The sequence below is a fragment of the Wyeomyia smithii genome, chromosome 2 (assembly GCF_029784165.1).
Source record: "Wyeomyia smithii strain HCP4-BCI-WySm-NY-G18 chromosome 2, ASM2978416v1, whole genome shotgun sequence".
Lineage (NCBI taxonomy): Eukaryota > Metazoa > Arthropoda > Insecta > Diptera > Culicidae > Wyeomyia > Wyeomyia smithii.
In genome coordinates, this window is record NC_073695.1 from 92,940,974 (window position 1) to 92,955,541 (window position 14,568).

Consider the following 14,568-nt stretch of genomic DNA (forward strand, 5'->3'; position numbering starts at 1 on the left):
GAAGACTCCTCGCTTTCGTTGACCGTTATACGATTTCGCATTCTTCGGGCTGTGTTCCAAAGAGTGCTCATCGATGTCTCCCTCGATGTTTCGTTTACGAACCGGCGCCAATATCCACGTTTCTTTGCTCGGACCAAGCTTTTGAACTTGGTCTCAAGCTCCAAATACCGCTTAAAGTCGTCGGGTTGACATTTCACCCAAAAGAAGGCCTTAAACGCGTCGGATTTTTTCGTGTAGACATCGGAGCACTCTTTGTCCCACCACGGAGTGGGAGGCCGTTCTTTGATCGTCACGCCGGGATATTTCTTCGTTTGGGCTTGCAACGCGGCGTTGAGAATCAAGCCCGCGAGGAGGTTGTATTCTTCAAGTGGTGGGTGATGTTGAATCGACTCGACAGCTTCTGATATCATTTCCTCGTATAATTTCCAATCGATATTCCGTGTGAGGTCATACGGAATATCAACTGATCGCGTGCGAGTTGAACCATTATCAATTGAAATTTGAATAGGCAAATGATCGCTACCGTGGGGATCAAGGACTACCTTCCATATGCAATCCAACCGTAGCGATGTTGAACATAAAGATAAATCTAAAGCACTGGGGTGCGCTGGAGGTTTCGGAACGCGTGTCATATCCCCGTTGTTTAATATTGTCATGTCGAAGTCGTCGCAGAGGTTATAGATCAAAGAGGAACGGTTATCATTAGAAGGGGAACCCCAAGCCACGCCGTGAGAGTTAAAATCTCCCAAAATCAAACGTGGCGAGGGAAGAAGTTCTATTAAACCAAAGAGCAGCCGTTGCCCAACCTGTGCTCTGGGAGGAATATATATATTGAGGCAATACAAAGCTCTTTACCTTGTATTGTCATTTGACATGCGACAGCTTCGACGCCTGGGACCGTGGGGAGGTTAATACGATAGAAGGAATAGCACTTCTTAATCCCTAGAAGTACTCCTCCGTGAGGGGTGTCTCGGTCGAGGCGAATTATATTAAAATCATGGAAGCTAAGATCTACATTTGAAGTGAGCCAAGTTTCACAGAGGGAAAATGCATCGCATTTATGCTTATCAATCAAAACTTTAAATGAGTCAATTTTGGGGATGATACTTCTACAATTCCACTGTAAAATAGAGATAGAATCCTTCATCTCAGCCGATGAATTAGCCATCGAAGGATACGATCGCTGCAAGGAGGGGCCATTTAGCAGTCAACTGCTTCAAAAACGTTTTAACTGTTGGTAGAAATGCCAGCAGAAGACTTTTAAGAGGATCAGTTATGTTGAAATTTTCAAAAATCCAGTCCACAATATCTGAAAACTTCAGCAGTCCAGATTCTGGCTGAATCTTGGACGAAAAAGAAGGAACAGTTGGGTTTTTTTATGTTCCTGGAAGTGCCGGAAACTCCTTACTTGAACTCAGTTTTGCCAATCCCGGAGGAGTTTGCTTCGGGTTTTCTACAGCACTTTTTTGTTTCTTAGTATCAGTCACTTCAGATGGAGACCTTCTCTGTCCTTTCCTAGGAAGCCTAGGAGAAGAAAGGTTTTTCCTCTTCCTAGATTTCCCGGGTTCAACAAAAGAAGATTCCCCAACTGAATCGTCAGAATCAGACTCATCGGATGGCAAGACCTCGAAGAGATTTGGGGAAACCAGTTTGGTGGCAGCGGCCTCTTTGAGCATTTCTGCGAAAGTGCGCTTAGAGCGCTCTTTCAGAGACCGCTTGATCTTGTCTTGGCGCTGTTTGTACGCGGGACATGCAGACAGCTCATGCGGAGTCTGCCCACAATAAAGGCACTTTTCAGCACCCTTATTACAGGCGTCATCCGCATGTTGCTCTCCGCATTTGCCACAACGTGCTTTATTGCCACAGTGGGAGGCCGTATGGCCCAACTGTTTGCACTTGAGGCAATTCATTACCCGCGGTACAAACAAGCGCACGGGCAGACGCACCTTGTCCACGAGCACATAGCTCGGCAGAGCAGACCCGGCGAAAGTCACGCGAAAAGAGTCTGAAGGGGTGTAAGCTTTTACACCCTTGTCGAGCGATACTGAATGTAATTGCTTACATTCAAGTATCTTGGCAGGTTCAAGGCTAGAATCCTTGAAAAGGCCTTTTCCAGCCTTCAACAGGTCCTCGACAGTCAGACTCGATTCACTGACCACACCGTCAATCTCAACTACGCGAGCTGTAATGTACACGTGGTACTCCCGCGTGAAGAGCTCACAAGCAGCAATCTCGTTTGCTTGCTTGAGGTCGGACACCAAAACACGCAGCTTATTCGGGCGTACTTTGGTAATTTCAGTCACGGCTGTAAACCGTGCCAGATCTTTACATATTTGCATTGTGTTCAATGCTTTCACTTTCGGCCGGAAAAATACAGCCCCAATACCAACTTTGCCCTCCGGATACTGCTTAAGCCGATGGGTAGCTTCCTGCGGGGTTCCATTCTCAACCCTTGGAACTTTGTATCCGGGAGGGCTAGGCGGTAGAACGAGCGGGTTTTCATCCCCACGTTCGTCGTCCATGTTGGACGCGTAAGCCACACACGCAAAATGCCAATCAACAAATAATATTGTAGAAAAAAAACCAAGAAAAAAAACTACTTATCTTCTGCAGCCGCTCTCCACCGCAATCAGCGCACGGGCGATGCCAATCTCCAGTCCTTCACACAAGAGTCCGGTAGCAAAAGCTGCAGCCGCTCCAGCCACACAGCAGCACCAGTACAGCCAAACAGCCGTACGCCGGGTACTGGATCTCTCGCAGTAGCGACACAACGTACAGTCTGTGGCGTACGGTAGCAACAGGCGATGATGCGTTCCTTTGTCTTCAATAGACGACGGCAACGGCAACGAGTGCACACGCAATACAATGCACGGTGACCTTGAAGGCGATTAACTGGTCGGCACTATCGAGATCGAAATGAAATTGCGACCGAACACGACGAGAGCACAACTCGGAATGACCCTCAAGTGCTGTTGGTCCAGATGGCACTCCGTCTCTTATTTTAATATAATGCATCGAATCACTCAGTTTCCCACTTACCGTTATCTGCAATCGTTCGATAGAAGAATCTACATTTCCTACTCTGTGGAAAGAGTCGTTCATGCTTCCTGTCCACAAAAAAGGAGACAAACGTAATGTAGCCAATTACCGCGGAATTACATCGCTTTGCGCAGGTTCCAAACTTCTTGCGATTCTGGTAGGAGACATCATATTTTCTGCTTCCAAATCATACATGTCACCGGATCAACAAGGATTTTTTCCCGGGCGTACTATTGACACGAATCTTGTTCAGTTTACATCATATTTCCTGAAGAACTTTGAAAATGGTGATCAAATCGACACAGTATATACTGATTTAAAGGCCGCCTTTGACCGTGTTGACCATCGAATACTGATTGCAAAACCGGACCGCTTAGGAGCCCCATCATTTCTCACACGTTGGCTAGAATCATACCTGGTTAACCGTCGCCTTTGCGTAAAACTTGCTGCGGCGAAATCCGATTATTTCACAAACAGCTCTGGCGTTCCCCAAGGTAGCAACCTTGGTCTATTATTATTCTCGTTATTTTTCAACGACATATCCCGCTTGCTTCCACCTGGAGCTAGTTTAGTGTACACTGACGACTTGAAAATATACCTAATAATACGGAACATTGAAGACTGCAAGGAACTTCAGCGGATGATCGATCTCTTTCAAGACTGGTGCCTGAGAAACCGCATGACTATCAGCGCCCAAAAATGTTGTTTTATATCGTTAACCCGTGAAACTGCACCAATCATATGAAATTAACAAATCTGTGGCACGCAACTTGAGCGTGTAGGCTCAGTGAAGGATCCGGGGGTCATCCTGGACACAAGTCTCACTTTTCGCGATCATTATTCGAACGTAATTGCAAAAGCAAATCGCAATCTGGGATTTATCATGCGGACTACGAAAGATTTTACCGACCCATACAGTTTGCGATCACTGTACTATTCACTTGTACGATCATCCCTCGAGACTGCATGTGTAGTATGGAGTCCTTATACGGATCTTTGGATCGTCCGGTTCGAAGCTGTCCAGAAGAAATTTACGAGATTTGCCCTCAGACTGCTTCCATGGAACAATGCAGCCAACATACCGCGTTACGACATCCGGTGGAGGCTTCTTGGAATGGAAACACTTTGCAGCAGGCGTGACTCCATCAGAGCAATATTCGCGGCAAAACTGTTACTAGGTGTTGTTGACGCTCCTATAACACTAAACCAATTAAATTTGTATGTGCCATAAATTCCCCTACGCCGGAGAGTCCCGCTGAGGTTGGAGTTCCGGAGAACCGAATACGGACGAAATGAACCGATAATTTCGATATGTCAACAGTTCAACGAAGTCCACGAGCTATTCGATTACACTATATCAGTACCGGTGTTCAAAATCAAACTGAAACGTCGCCAGTTGGAGTCTATTGTCAGAAATAGGTGAGTTTCTGTCTACTGCTTTATCTTGTGAAAGCATTTGCTTCCGGTTCTTTTTTCCGGTACACACTGCAACATAACCGAGAAAACCGCCTACTACGTAGTTCCCAGACAGCAACCCAAGGGTTAAGAGCGAAATTTTGTTCACCCGACAAAACTGTTTATGTATTTGATTGTAAATGTGTTATGTAATTCTGTAACAGTAATTTTCTGTAAAATTGTGTAAAAGATAAAAGGTAAATAATGTTAGTAAATCAGGAAACCCCAGATTTATACACAAAGGCTTTTCCCCATCACCCCTCATTAAGACTGTGGAGTTAGATGAGGCTGAATGAAAATAAACAATAAACAATAAACAATAAACAATAAACAATAAACAATAAACAATAAACAATAAACAATAAACAATAAACAATAAACAATAAACAATAAACAATAAACAATAAACAATAAACAATAAACAATAAACAAAAAACAATAAATAATAAACAATAAACAATAAACAATAAACAATAAACAATAAACAATAAACAATAAACAATAAACAATAAACAATAAACAATAAACAATAAACAATAAACAATAAACAATAAACAATAAACAATAAACAATAAACAATAAACAATAAACAATAAACAATAAACAATAAACAATAAACAATAAACAATAAACAATAAACAATAAACAATAAACAATAAACAATAAACAATAAACAATAAACAATAAACAATAAACAATAAACAATAAACAATAAACAATAAACAATAAACAATAAACAATAAACAATAAACAATAAACAATAAACAATAAACAATAAACAATAAACTGTTACAACGAGCAATCGATGTCCCCTCGAACGACCGTTACTGATAGCAACTGATAGTAACGTGAGATGGCAGAGCGAAGCGGGAAGATAGAAGGACGTCACCTATTGTTACTCTCACTGAAGTGTCTTTAGATTGAAGAGGAGTCATCAGGTTAGGAAATTAAAAGCGTTCACCCGATTGAAAAAACTTTAGAAGACAAACTTTGATCGTAGTTGATATTATATATTAAATATTAAGGTAATTCTCTCGCAATACTCTCATGTGAATTTATATAAAATAATTAAGCTTTGGAATATTATGCAATATAGTTTATATTGATTTGTCGGTTGTTACACGTGCGGAGAACATTGAAGATAAGCTCATAGGTCGGAGATCAGCATTATCGATTGTGATCGAACACCAAGATTGTGAGTAACTAAATAGAATAGCATCCGTTTAAGTTTTTAATATTAAATTAATTGCAGCTTAAAGCAATTTATGAATAAAGATTTGCTAAAGATTTGGTTACCCGAACAATAAACAATAAACAATAAACAATAAACAATAAACAATAAACAATAAACAATAAACAATAAACAATAAACAATAAACAATAAACAATAAACAATAAACAATAAACAATAAACGATAAACAATAAACAATAAAAAAACGAGTGACAGTGTTTTCTCAGTGCACTTTTTTTCTGATGCAACTCAGCAACCAATACCTACTGACTGCGATGATGCATGAACTTCATTTACCATATTTTACACGCTGGAGGCATCATTGGTCCGTACTTCTTCAAAGATGATCAAAATCGCAACGTTACGGTCAATGGCGCTCGCTATCGCGCGATGATTTCTGATTTTTTTGCCGGAAATGGAAGAGCTGGGTATTGTTGACATGTGGTTTCAGCAAGACGGAACAACGTGCCACACATCGCGCGAATAAATGGACATATTGCGGAATGAGTTCGGTGAGCAATTCATCTCACGAAATGGACCGGTGAATTGGTCGCCTAGATCATGCGATTTAACACCGCTAGATTGTTTTTTTGTGGGGCTACGTTAAGTCTCTCGTCTATGCGGATAAGCCAACAACAATTCCAGCCTTGGAAGACAACATTACACGCGTTATTCGCGAGATACCAGCCGAAATGCTCGAAAAAGTGACCCAAAATTGGACTTTTTGTATGGACCATATAAAACGTAGCCGTGGCTAACATTTGAAAATATTATCTTTAAAAAGTAAATGGCATAAGCCAATTTATCGGCTCAAATAAAGATTTCATACAGTTTTATAATTTTTATGCGTTTTTTTTTAAAAAAAACCAAATTTTTAAAAATTAACCCTTTAGCAGCAACGCGAACCAGTTATCAGTCGATTTTATAAAACATTAATTGTTTTGTCTTCTCACTTATGTTTCACTGTTTCAAACGGTTTTAGTTGCAAACATAAATGTTCATAATAGTGGCAATGCGCACACGATAAAGGTTAGATATAAAAACTATGATTATAAAAGTTCTCGTTTGGGCTACAACACATTTACTATCCAAGTAACTAAATACATATATTTTTTATAAGTATTCCACGAGAGAAATATTATGTTGCGCACACGACTAAGTTCAACCGTTTACTTCGGTCATTAGACGCTTTAAATAATATCCGACCATATCTGGTTCACTGGCTTGAGCAACTCCAACAGCTGTTTTGTGATGCGTAATTACTACCTTCCAGCATCATTACTTTGCCGCAATGCTTCCCTGAATAAAGGAAAACCTTTACAGGTCTCAGAGTGTTTGCTGCCAGGTCTGCTAGCTGGGCGAACTTCACCACGTAATTGTCGGCGGTAGCGTGGACGGCAGCACTTGCATCCGATGATGGTTCCAGCTTCCAAAAGTGCACATCCGGACCGGTATGTGAATGTGTACTCGCAACAAATGGCCCGTTTGCATATACAACATGTGGATGTGACTACTAGTTCGCTTCCACCTATTAACCAAAGTTGCGCTTTTCTGCCCATCAGGCTTGGATTAGAAATTTTCCATCTCACTCGCTGCATCAGCCCACAGATCGGTGCTGTAGCATGAGTAATTTCCCATTCATCCCTCTGTTTCCTCACTCACGCACTTATTCGGTCCGGGCATGGTTTTGTTGGATAGAGCTGCGCTTCCGGAAAAACTAGTTGAATGTTTGAAATATTTGCTCTCTCGCAGCATGCGGGGTTTCCACTTTTAACGCATGCATCTAAAAACCGCTTACCGCAGACTTGTATTTATTAATATTTGTTTGCACCTGACACAGGCATGTAATGATACTAATTGCACGCGTTTTCTCTCTTTCCTTTCTCTCGTTACAGGTAGACAATATGCGCACTGAACAAGTGAACTAATATGCTGTAACACAATTGGAGGAGAGACTTGAAAGCAAAAGCGACGAACCTGACCGACGGCATACTTTCTTCAGACTAGAGTAATATAGTTATTTTTCTCCATGCTCGTTATATGTTACGCGCAAAATTGTTTATTGCTAGCCCATCTAAACTAAGGCATAACAAAGCGTTTAAAAACCACTGCGAACTGGTTCTAACGGAGATTGGCAATCGTTACAGAACCCATGCTAATTGGAATTGTATAACCTCCTGTTTCACCTCGTAATAAGCTCATTTCCGTTACACTTGTGTTAAGCACCCACCTCAATTTACGATGTAAGTCCACTTGCCTCTCTGGAACCTGTCCTAGTTGTTTTCTAATGTTTTCCCACAACTGTGAACCATAAGCCACATATTTTACTGTGATCCATTTTGCTTGCCAGCAATAACAAGAACTGCGTAAATAGTGCTAAACGCAACAACATGTACGATTGCATTGTTGTCAGATTCCGCAGTCGACGGCGCTACTCTCTGATGCAAGCAATCGGTTGAACCGATTTGTTGCTGGGATTTGGTCAGAGACCTATGCGAGAATAAATACGGTCGCATGAGAAACCGGGTGTTATAAAGTGCTAACGGACAGGCTACTAGAGAAACAAACTGCAGTCAAGCAATACAGCATAAACTTTTAGTCTGGTCGCGGTACTGTGCGGTGGTGTTTGCGAGAAAGAAAACATTACAATCGTTTGTCGAGAGAACCGGCAGCAGCAGTAGCAGCGAAAAAGAAACAGCAACAAATTCAGCAAGAAAAATATTACATAATAATATCATTTAATAAACCGTGATTTAGGTTGCTCGCCTTCTTAGAAGCACAGTGGCATTGCTCGACATTAAAGCACTTTTTGGTCGCCAATGTTGTTTTCAAAGCGGTGTGACGCATACCGTCTGATATGTAACTTGCTAGTTATAGGTTACGAGTGTTCTATTGCAAGAACTAGATTTTATATTCATTTTTGAACATTTAAGCAACACGTTGACTGACCCATAATTGTAGAGGGACTGTACCAACTGAATTAGCAACTTATCACAATGAAGCTTAAAAACTCCGTTCCATTCTTCGTATGATTTCTGAATGAAACGAATAGTACGAATATGAATAGTATGATAAAAATTAAATTAACAACACAAAATTATTAATTACAGAAAATAATACAAAACTTCAGGGTTCAACATTTCCCGTTGTTTATGCTTAATACACTGTCAGAATAATGAGCACCTTAGCTTTCAAATTTACCCCGTTTACCCCGGGTGAGAACCAAAAATTTTTAATTTTTTAAGGCTTTCTTACTGTACAACAAGCACGCTCAGAGAGTTTTCTACCCGTGCGTACGGTTGTGGGTCAGGATTCTGAAAAATCATGCAATTTTACTTCAAAAGATGATAATGGTTTTCAAAATCAATTCAACAAAAATAGAAGAATTAGATTTTTTTTATTCAACTATTACTCTTAGATTTTGCAAAAAACGCCAATGTCAACGATCCGAATCATTATGCTAGCAACCCAACAGCTTAAAACAGATTTTTCCAACATGCAGGATTCAAACCAGGTGCAAATAGCCCGTCATCAATGGTCGACAGGCTCCGGACCGTACGGAATTATGTCATCGAAATCTTCTGGATTTACCTTCGTTTCATGGTGCTGGCGGTGGTCATATTCTATCTGGTTCAGTGGTATATGAGAAACTACGATGATTTTGACCCAGGACAGGATCTTCCCTCAGTTCACACCCCAGAAACGGAAAAACATGAACTGTAAATGGATTTAGTTAGTCAGTCAGCTGGTTAACCAAACGCATTACGACTAAAACTACAACGGGCGGCTATTAAAGTGTAAGCAGAACCCAACTCGTGCGTCATAGACTGCATCCAACATTTGAAATCAAACTAGAAATGAACGATTCAATTATGCGTGACAATCCGCTTACCTCAGCATTAACAGTATGCAAGTGATTTAAACAAAACATTTTGAAATGGAACAATGTGTTATTCTCAGCTAAAAACAAGAATCAAATTTTGATTTAAAATTTTAAAGATATGGTAAAAGTTGTTTATAGTTTACGAGTATGTTTGAAGAAATCCGCCTTTTACATATTATTTGGTGTAAGAAAACTTTGCGTTTGGTGTTTATTTGAGGTTTTTGCTTCATTATTGCCATCAGGGGCTCATCATTTCAATCGAGAGTGAAAATCTTCAATGCATACCAGCCGACGAGAGTGAAGCGCTCGTAGGTTTCGCAGTTGACGGATCGACGGGTATGGTATGTGCTAGCTTGTGCAGTATTGGTTATGAAAAAGCTATCCAAAGATACATGATGGAGAAAATTGTATGTACTATGATGCGCGAATGGTTCGTTGGAGCTTCTAGCTAGTTGACCGGGTACATACGAAATAACGGCAAAAAAGGCAAAAATGAACGATTTCACCAGATGTGCAGATTTCTAAGACAGTGATTTTTTTAATGGAGGTAAAATCGAGTTTATTATTCGAGACCACCGTATTGAATTAGAGTAATATAATAAAATGTTATTCGACATAGACGTAAGATCAGGCATTTAAATGCATTAAACGTTATAAAATGCTGAAGCATTGAGTAACTTTCAATGCTTCGGTTTTAATTGTATGTGGGGTAACCTTACTGAATCTATCAAAATATGTATTCAGGAGAAAAGCAAATATCATTCTTTATAGTGACAATCCATTTTTTATGGAATGGTTATCCTAAAATAATATAAAAACTTTTTTACTTTTGTATAATTTTCCTTCCGTTATTCATTGTCTTATTTGTCATTGAGAATATCCATAAAATGTATGATTTTTTTTTTTTGAAACGAGCACTGTTTGTGGGAAAATAGCGGCAGAAGGTTTTCATGACGTGCAGGTCGTAACACGATGAAATCTAAACTTGAAAACAGTTTGTTCTACCTCGTAGTTGAAGTCAAGCATTATCAAAATGTAGGTATGGCTTTTCCTCGGATTTTCTGTTTTCAGAACTAGTTTAGGAAACAATATATATTAAATCCATTAGTTAGTTTTAAATCCATCAGTAAATTAAATCCATCAGTACATTTTCAGGAAGATTTCACAAACAGTATATCATTTACGCTAACGCTGTTATTGGCTATAAATAAATACGAAGTGGTCGAGTAAATTATTGATTTAGATAACAAACTAAGTGTTTGACGCTGAAATATAAAGAGCAGAGTCACTAATTTCCAAAAGTCGGATTTTTGAATTATCGCGGTGTTTTTACACGTTTCCGCGCTAATCTGAAAAAATATCGCGGATTTTCGAACTAACGCGGGTTGGGAACCAAAAACGTCTAAGTGAATAGACTAACTAAAAAAAACTCTCCGCCCTCCGGAAGATCCGAAATGACCCTGACGGTTCAATACTTTCAATACTGGTCGTTTTTCTTGGTGGTTTACTCTTCGTAGATTTTTAAATTAGAGCGTTTTTTCAAGCGGGGTTTCGAAAACGCGTTCTTTTCACGAGGTATGTATCCCCCGCGTAAAATAACCCGATTGTACTCAAAAACGGTACAGGATATGGACCTAATTTCAATCATGTTTTCCGCTTTAGATTAAAAGTAATCATCCTCAGCTTTTGGTGTAAATACTGAAATTTTAAAATATACTAAAGTCTGTTTTACGCGGGGGGTACGTAGCGCGTAAAAAAACGCGTAAATTACGTCATCTGTGTAAAAACCGCGGAAGTTTCCAAATCCGCACGAAAAAAAGCCTGCTAAACGTTTTCAATCATTTCTGCCTAATTCACACACATTCATTCACACTCATTCACATTCACATTCACATTCACTGATCCTACAAACCAATCCCGAAAGTCTTTTTGGTTTAACGATGTAATTACAAGCATGTCTTATAATATCGTAAATTCTGAACCCACCTACTTCTACAGCACAGGATGTTCACTGTTGGACCTCCTTCTCACTGACTCTCCTAAATCTATTTTGAGGTTTAGTCAAATTTCTATGCCAGGAATATCGAACCATGACCTAATATTTGCTACGTTGAACTTCTCTTACCAGGAAAAAGAGCTGGGATATTGGTACTGTGATTAATATAACTTTGAGAGAGCCTCACTAATTGTTATGCTTCATGAACAATACTTTCCTTTACAGTTCAGAAGGCGTAAGAAAAATCCGTGGTTTACCCAGGATATCGAAAAGGTTATCATTGAGAGAGACCTTGCTTATAGAAACTGGAAACAAAGGAAAACGCCGGAAAATCTAACTATGTACAGGCGATTGAGGAACAAAGTTAATTCTGCAATATCAAAAGCTAAAATGAACTTCGATAAGGAAAGACTTAATGTTAGTTTACCGTTCAAGCAATTATGGAGAAATATTAAAAATTTAGGCATCTCTGATAAAAAGTTAACTTCAACTATATCTGAACACTCGGCTGGAGACGTGAATAATTATTTTTCTTCTAATTTCTCAGACGGCAGTGCTGCAAGAACCTTCTTTCCAAAAAATAACAATGGCTTCAGTTTTTGACCCGTAGCTGAGTACGAGATTATCAATGCAATATTCTCCATTAAATCTAATGCAGTAGGTTTGGATAAAATACCAATAAAATTTTTGAAAATTATTGCTCCAGTTGCATTGCCGCTGCACAAACATCTTTTTAATGCAATAATAACCACCAGCTCTTTTCCCAGTTAATGGAAACGTACCAAAGTTATTTCGATAAATAAAAGGCCTGGTGTTGTAGAAATTTCTAATCTAAGACCCGTAAGTTTGCTGTCAACTACTTCCAAAGTGTTCGAAAAGTTGATCAGAACCCAGATATCTTCCTTTGTCAACAGAATGAATTTCCTTCATTGCTTTCAATCTGGATTCCGAAGTCAACACAGTACAGAGACTGCGCTTATGAAAGTTCACGATGATATAGCGCAAACAATCGACAAAAAAGGTGTTATTATCTTGCTCCTTATCGACTTTGCCAAAGCGTTTGATCGAGTTGTGCATAGCAAATTAGTTTGTAAATTATGATCACTTTATGATTTATCCAGCTCAGCTGCAAATCTCATCGATAGTTATCTAAGCAAGAGGAATGTTCTTTCAACATTTCAACCAATTTTATGCGGAGTTCCACAAGGATCAGTCCTTGGACCTCTGCTTTTTTCATTATTTATTAACGATCTTCCAAATGTGCTAGATTTCTGTTCTATACATCTTTTTGCAGATGATGTCCAAATTTATATTCGCGCTAACAACAATTCTGAATTACCCATCATAGGAAACAGGCTAAATAATCTTCGCAAGGTGATGAGTTGGTCACATAGAAACTTACTACCAATACCCAGCAAAACCAAAGCTATGTTAATAACGAAGCAAAAAGTTCCCCCCAGTCCTCCACCCATTTATATTGATAGCGTTGATGTCACATTTGTTAATCGCGTGAATGACCTAGGAGTCATATTCAAAGATAACTTGGAATGGGATGCACACATAAATAGTCAATGTGCCAAAATCTACGGTTCATTGAAAAGACTTACCTTGACGACGAAGCATTACGCTTTGCAAACTAAAATCAAACTCTTCAAGGCTTTGCTTTTACCCCACTTTATCTATGGTGATTTCATTTACACCAATGCCTTGAGTAGATCAATAGATAAGTTGCGTCTGGCATTGAATGCTTGTGTCCGGTATGTTTTCAACCTGTCGCGATATGCACATGTTTCACATTTGCATAAAAACGCATTAGGGTGCTCTTTCCATTATTTTTATAAAAACAGATCATGCATTACATTGTTCAGAATTATTAAAACTGAAGTCCCAAATTATCTCTTCGAAAAGCTTGTACCACGCTTGGGGCACTCGTTCAAGAAATTTTAGATTACCTCAGCATAGTACCTCCTACTACAGCCAATACATTTTTGTCAGAGGCATTGTCTACTGGAATAGTTTGCCAACTTCCATCAAACTTCTCAACGCAAATTCATGCTTCAAGAGGGATCTCCTGTTGAACTTACAGTAGACGAGTAGAGATAATTAAAGAGAACAATTAGTTTAGTTTAGTACAAAATTAATAGTCAGAAGCTAAATTCAACCACATTGTAACATTAAAAAATGTCTTACGTTACATAAATGAAATAAAGAAATAAAATAATATAATATAATTCTTTCCAAAAAGAATCAATAGCAGTGCACAGTGTTTTTTTTTGCTAATTCGAGCTCTTAATTAATAGCGTCCTAAAATTTGATTTTAGAGACATACTTTATTTGGAAAAGTTTCTATAGCTAGATCAAATGTTCAGCAAAAAATTTGTATTTCTAATTGGCTAATAATTTTGTAGAATATATAAAATATATGGAAATCCCAGCAAAAAAGTTATATTGAAAATTATGTTCTGAGTGGACTTTGTATACAAAACTTTTTTTAACACAAGAGATAGAAATTCGACACCTTCGACAAAGTTGTTAGCAGAAACATTCGCCACATTTTTTTTTTCGAAGATACCGGCTGTATATCTCACTGTGCTGGAAAAATATTTTTTTCGTATCACTTCTAGGTGAATTAATCACTGAATCGTCCATTCTGAAAGAAGCGCTAAAATATACATAGAAACTCTTTCAAATAAAGTATATCACTAAAATCAAATTTGAGGACACTATTAATTAAGAGCACGAAATCAGCAGAATAAAATACGGTGCAATATTGTTTCCGCATGCGAATCTGGCTGAATATAAAGAAAAAATATTAAAAGGTTAAGCCAAATCAATAAACATTCAGTAACTGGATTGAGTAACCTCAACGGACACTCTAAATAAGTGATTTGAACACGGAAAAGCAGTAAAAAATCTCGCGTAAAATACCTACGACTTATCCGAAAAAATCGCGTAAATTCCGA

General features: G+C 38.8%; 1 protein-coding gene across 7 annotated transcripts in view; it reads left to right on the plus strand.

Moving 5' to 3' along the window:
- LOC129722656 (zinc finger CCCH domain-containing protein 13-like) overlaps positions 1-14,568 on the plus strand; it is a 119,767-nt gene that overhangs the window by 16,106 nt on the left and 89,093 nt on the right. The window contains exon 2 of one of the 7 annotated variants that reach the window (XM_055676272.1): positions 7,622-7,734. The exons of the other annotated variants lie outside the window; for them this stretch is intronic. The gene's annotated coding sequence lies outside the window, so the exon portion shown is untranslated. The remainder of the gene's footprint in view (positions 1-7,621; positions 7,735-14,568) is intronic. 7 annotated transcript variants of the gene reach the window in all.